Source organism: Oscarella lobularis, chromosome 4 (genome assembly GCF_947507565.1).
Source record: "Oscarella lobularis chromosome 4, ooOscLobu1.1, whole genome shotgun sequence".
NCBI classification, from domain to species: Eukaryota; Metazoa; Porifera; class Homoscleromorpha; order Homosclerophorida; family Oscarellidae; genus Oscarella; species Oscarella lobularis.
The window spans coordinates 503,753-509,752 of NC_089178.1; the positions used below are offsets into that span (position 1 = coordinate 503,753).

The 6,000-nt window shown below is 34.2% G+C and overlaps 1 long non-coding RNA gene across 1 annotated transcript; it reads left to right on the top strand.

Moving 5' to 3' along the window:
- Positions 1–4,330: 4,330 nt before the first annotated feature.
- On the top strand, positions 4,331–5,500 carry LOC136185640 (uncharacterized). The gene is made up of 3 exons (XR_010669589.1): positions 4,331–4,904; positions 4,955–5,051; positions 5,107–5,500. It is a non-coding gene; the product is annotated as an uncharacterized lncRNA (long non-coding RNA).
- Positions 5,501–6,000: the final 500 nt, after the last annotated feature.

The window sequence follows — 6,000 nt, forward strand, 5'->3', positions numbered from 1 at the left end:
TTGGGTACAATTTGTCCTAAGAGATTTTGTCCTGAGAAAATTTGTCCTGGGACAATTTGTCCTGGGGACAATTTGTCCTGGGGACAATTTGTCTTTCGGACAATTTGTCCTGGGAACAACTTGTCTTGGGGACAATTTGTCCTGGGACAATTTGTCCTTGGCACAATTTGTCCTGGGAACAATTTGTCTTGGGGACAATTTGTCCTGGGACAATTTGTCTTGGGACAAATTGTCCTGGCACAATTTGTCCTGGGACAATTTGTCCTGGGGATAATTTGTCGTGGGACAATTTGTCCTAAGACAATTTGTCCTGGGACAATTTGTCCTGGGACAATTTGTCCTGGGGACAATTTGTCTTGGGGACAATTTGTCCTGGGGACAATTTGTCCTGGGGCCAATTTGTCCTGGGGACAATTTGTCCCCAGGACAAACTGTCTTGGCACAATTTGTCGTGGGACAATTTGTCTTGGGACAATTTGTCCTGGGACAATTTGTCCTGTGGACAATTTGTCCTTGGGACAATTTGTCCTGGGACAATTTGTCCTGGGACAATTTGTCCTGGGGACAATTTTTTCTGGGACAATTTGTCCTGGGAGAATTTGTCCTGGGGACAATTTGTCCTGGGACAATTTGTCCTGGGACAATTTTTCCTGGGACAATTTGTCCTGGAAATTCTAAATTAATTCAGAATAAATTCGGCATTAATGCAGAATAAATTCTGCATTTATTCTGCATTAATTCAGAATTAATTCTGCATTTATTCAGAAGTAATTCTGCATTAATTAAGAATAAGTTCTGCATTAATTAAGAATAAGTTCTGCATTAGTTCAGAATAAATTCTGCAATAATCTAGAATAATTTGTGCATTAATTCAGAATAAATTTTGCATTAATCCATTATAAATTCTGCGTTAATTCAGAATTAATTCTGCATTAATTCAGAATAAATTCTGCATTAATTCAGAATTAATTTTGCATTAATTCAGAATAAATTCTGAATTAATTAGGAATAGATTCTGCATTAATTCAGAATAAATTCCGCATTTATTATGCATTAATTCAGAATTAATTCTGCATTTATTCGGAATTAATTCTACATTATTTAAGAATAAATTCTGCATTAAGTCAGAATAATTTTTTCATTAATTCAGAATAAATTCCGATTTTATTCTTCAATAATTCAGAATTAATTCTGCTTTTATTCAGAATTAATTCTACATTAGCTCAGTATAAATTCTGAATTAATTCAGAATAAATTCTGAATTAATTCAAAATAAATCCTGCATTAAGTCAGAATAAATTCTGTGTTTATTCTTAATTAATGCAGGTTTTATTCTGAATTAATGCTGAATTTATTCTGAATTAATGCAGAATAAATTCTTCATTAATTCTTCATTAATTCTACTTTAATTCAGTATAAATTAATTCAGAATAACTTCTGAATTAATTCAGAATAAATCCTGCATTAAGTCAGAATAAATTCTGTGTTTATTCAGAGAATGTGAGATTTTTTCGCGATGTTTTAGCGCGCGTTACACTCGAAAAGCCCTGCTCGTCGTTCGTCTCCTGTGCATCGCTTAGCGAGCGAGTTTGAGGTTCTTGATCGACTTCTTGTCGTGTTCCGTCACGTTCTGAACGGTTATTGCTAAGTTTTTCGTCGTCATGGCGTTTCGGGGTGTACGAGCGATCTTTTAGAACGATCGCCGACGTATCGTCGACTCACGACGGAGCGCCTGTCGTTTTCTTCACCTTACATACGATCATGGATGCTTCATGGCAGCGTAGCTCTCGTAAAGAATATAGAATGTTGAAAAGAAAGCTGAAGCACCTTGTCTACGTAAGTTCACGATCTTTTATTCCGCATTAATTCAGAATTAATTCTGTATTTATTCAGAATTAATTCTGCATTAATTCAGAATAAATTCTGCATTAATTCAGAATAAATTCTGCTTTTATTCAGAATAAATTCTGCATTAATTCAGAATAAGTTCTGCATTAATTCAGAATAAATTCTGCATTAATTCAGAATAAATTTCGCATTTATTCTGCATTAATTCAGAATTAATTTTGCATTTATTCAGAATAAATTCTGCATTAATTCAGAATAACTTCTGCATTAATTCAAAATTAATTCTGAATTATTTCAGAATAAATGCTACATTTATTCAGAATAAATTCTGCATTAATTCAGAATAAATTTCGCATTTATTCTGCATTAATTCTGAATTAATTCTGCATTAATTCAGAATAAATTCTGCATTAATTCAAAATTAATTCTGAATTATTTCAGAATAAATGCTACATTTATTCAGAATAAATTCTGCATTAATTCAGAATAAATTCCGCATTTATTCAGAATAAATTCGGGATTAGTTCCGAATAAATTCCGCATTAATTCAGAATAAATTCTGCATTAATTCCGAATTAATTCTGAATTAATTCAGAATAAATGCTACCTTTATTCAGAATAAATTCAGAATAAGTTCTGCATTAATTCAGAATAAATTCTGCATTAATTCAGAATAAATTCCGCATTTATTCAGAATAAATTCGGCATTAGTTCCGAATAAATTCTGCATTAATTCAGAATTAATTCTGAATTAATTCAGAATAAATTCTGCATTAATTCAGAATTAATTCTGAATTAATTCAGAATAAGTTCTGCATTAATTCAGAATAAATTCTGCATTAATTCAGAATTAATTCTGAATTAATTCAGAATAAGTTCTGCATTAATTCAGAATAAATTCTGCATTTATTCAGAGTAAATTCTGCATTAATTCAGAATAAATTCTGCTTTAATTCAGAATAACTTCTGTATTTATTCAGAATAAATACTGCATTAATTCAGAATAAATTCTGCATTAATTCAGAATAAATTCTTCATTAATTCTTCATTAATTCTACATTAATTCAGTAGAAATTCTGAATTAATTCAGAATAAATTCTGAATTAATTCAGAATAAATTCTGAATTAATTCTGCATTAATTCAGAATAAATTCTGCATTAATTCAGAATAAATTCCGCATTTTTTCTGCATTAATTCAGAATTAATTCTGCATTTATTCAGAATAAATTCTGAATTATTTCTGCATTAATTCAGAATTAATTCTGCTTTTATTCAGAATTAATTTTGCATTAATTCAGAATAAATTCTGCATTAATTCAGAATAAATTCTGCTTTAATTCAGAATAACTTCTGCATTTATTCAGAATAAATACTGCAATAATTCAGAATATATTCTGCATTAATTCAGAATAAATTCTGAATTCATTCAAAATAAATTCTGCAATAATTCAGAATAAATTTCGCATTTATTCTGCATTAATTCAGAATTAATTCTGCATTTATTCAGAATAAATTCTGCATTAATTCAGAATAAATTCTGCATTAATTCAGAATTTATTCTGAATTAATTCAGGATAAATGCTACATTTATTCAGAATAAATTCTGCATTAATTCAGAATAAGTTCTGCAATAATTCAGAATAAATTCTGCATTAATTCAGAATAAATTCTGAATAAATTACGAATTCATTCAAAATAAATTCTGCATTAATTCAGAATAAATTTCGCATTTATTCTGCATTAATTCAGAATTAATTCTGAATTAATGCAGAATTTATTCTGAATTAATGCAGAATTTATTCTGAATTAATGCAGAATTTATTCTGAATTAATGCAGGTTTTTTTCTGAATTAATGCTGAATTTATTCTGAATTAATTCAGAATAAATTCTTCATTAATTCTTCATTAATTCTACATTTATTCAGTATAAATTCTGAATTAATTCAGAATAAATTCTGAATTAATTCAGAATAAATTCTGAATTAATTCTGCATTAATTCAGAATTAATTCTGCATTTATTCATAATTAATTTTGCATTAATTCAGAATAAATTCTGCATTAATTCAGAATAAATTCTGCATTAATTCAGAATAACTTCTGCATTTATTCAGAATAAATACTGCATTAATTCAGAATAAATTTTGCATTAATTCAAAATAAATTCCGCATTTTTTCTGCATTAATTCAGAATTAATTCTGCATTTATTCAGAATTAAATCTGCATTTATTCAGAATTTGTCCTGGGGACAATTTGTCCCCAGGACAAATTGTCTTGGGACAAATTGTCCTGGGACAATTTGTCCTGGGACAATTTGTCTTGGGGAGAATTTGTCCTGGGGACATTTTGTCCTGGGACAATTTTTCCTGGGACAATTTGTCCTAGGACAATTTGTCCTGGGGACAATTTGTCCTTCTCCTATGCCTTTTGCCTTCTCCCTTTGCCTTTTGCTTTCTCCCTTTGCCTTTTGCCTTCTCCCTTTGCGTTTTGCCTTCTCCCTTTTCTTTTTGCCTTCTCCCTTTGCCTTTTGCCTTCTCCCTTTGCCTTTTTCCTTCTCCCTTTGCCTTTTGCCTTCTCCCTTTTCCTTTTGCCTTCTCCCTTTGCCTTTTGCTTTCTCCCTTTGCCTTTTGCCTTCTCCCTTTGCCTTTTGCCTTCTCCCTTTGCGTTTTGCCTTCTCCCTTTGCCTTTTGCCTTCTCCCTTTTGCCTTTTGCCTTCTCCCTTTGCCTTTTGCCTTCTCCCTTTGCCTTTTGCCTTCTCCCTTTGCCTTTTGCCTTCTCCCATTGCCTTTTGCCTTCTCCCTTTGCCTTTTGCCTTCTCCCTTTGCCTTTTGCCTTCTCCCTTTGCCTTTTGCCTTTTTCTTTGCCTTTTGCCTTCTCCCTTTGCCTTTTGCCTTCTCCCTTTGCCTTTTGCCTTCTCCTGTGCCTTTTGCCTTCTCCCTTTTTGTAAACAGGGTGTTCCTGGAGGATGTCAGATAAGTGCCGTGCAATTGTTTATGAGTTGTGCGGCTTTGTTAATGTGTATAGGGGCAATGTTAGGGCAGAGTCAATACTGATAGGTATATAATGGTTCCTAATTGTGTTACATATTTCTAATTAGTTTTCTTAGGGGCATAGGGATGGGAGGAACAATGACAAGGAGATGGGACGCGAGGGAGAAGAGGAACAAGCAGGCAGGGAGGAGAAGGAATATCAAGGGATCGATGGTATGTGATGTAGGTAGAGTTTTAGTTATTGAGGGGTCTCTAATTCGTTTTATAGATGTGTAAGAGCGTACGGAAGAATGATACGAGCAACGGATGCGAGTGGGAAGAGGAGGATTGGAAGGGAAGGCAATCAGAAGGGAGGATGACTATCGAGGGGGCAAAGGTATGTGATGTAGGTAGAGTTGTCTTGGGGACAATTGTCCTGGGACATTTGGTCCTGGGACAATTTGTCCAGGGACAATTTGTCCTGGGACAATTTGTCCTGGGACAATTTTTCCTGGGAAAATTTGTCCTTACAGGAGAGACCCGTTGGCTAGCCCCCTGTAATTTCGCTGTAATTTATTACAGGAGAGACCCGTTGGCTAACCCCCTGTAATTTCGCTGTATTTTATTACAAGAGAGACCCGTTGGCTAACCCCCTGTAATTTCGCTGTAATTTATTCCAGGAGAGACCCGCTGGCTAGCCCCTGTAATTTCGCTGTAGTTTATTACAGGAGAGACCCGTTACCTAGCCCCCTGTAATTTCGCTGTAATTTATTATTAGGATAGACCCGTTGTCTAGCCCCTGTAATTTCGCTGTAATTTATTCCAGGAGAGACCCGTTGGGTAGCCCCCTGTAATTTGGCTGTAACTTTTTACAGGAGAGACCCGTTGGCTAGCCCCCTGTAAGTTGGCTGTAATTTATTCCAGGAGAGACCCGTTGACTAACCCCCTGTAATTTCGCTGTAGTTTATTACAGGAGAGACCCATTGGCTAGCCCCTATAAATTCGCTGTAATTTATTACAGGAGAGACCCGTTGGCTAGCCCCTGCAAATTCGCTGTAATTTATTACATGAGAGACCCGTTGGCTAGCCCCCTGTAACTTCGCTGTAATTTATTGCAGGAGAGACCCGTTGGCTAGCCCCTGTAAGTTCGCTGTAATTTATTACAGGAGAGACCCTTTTGCTA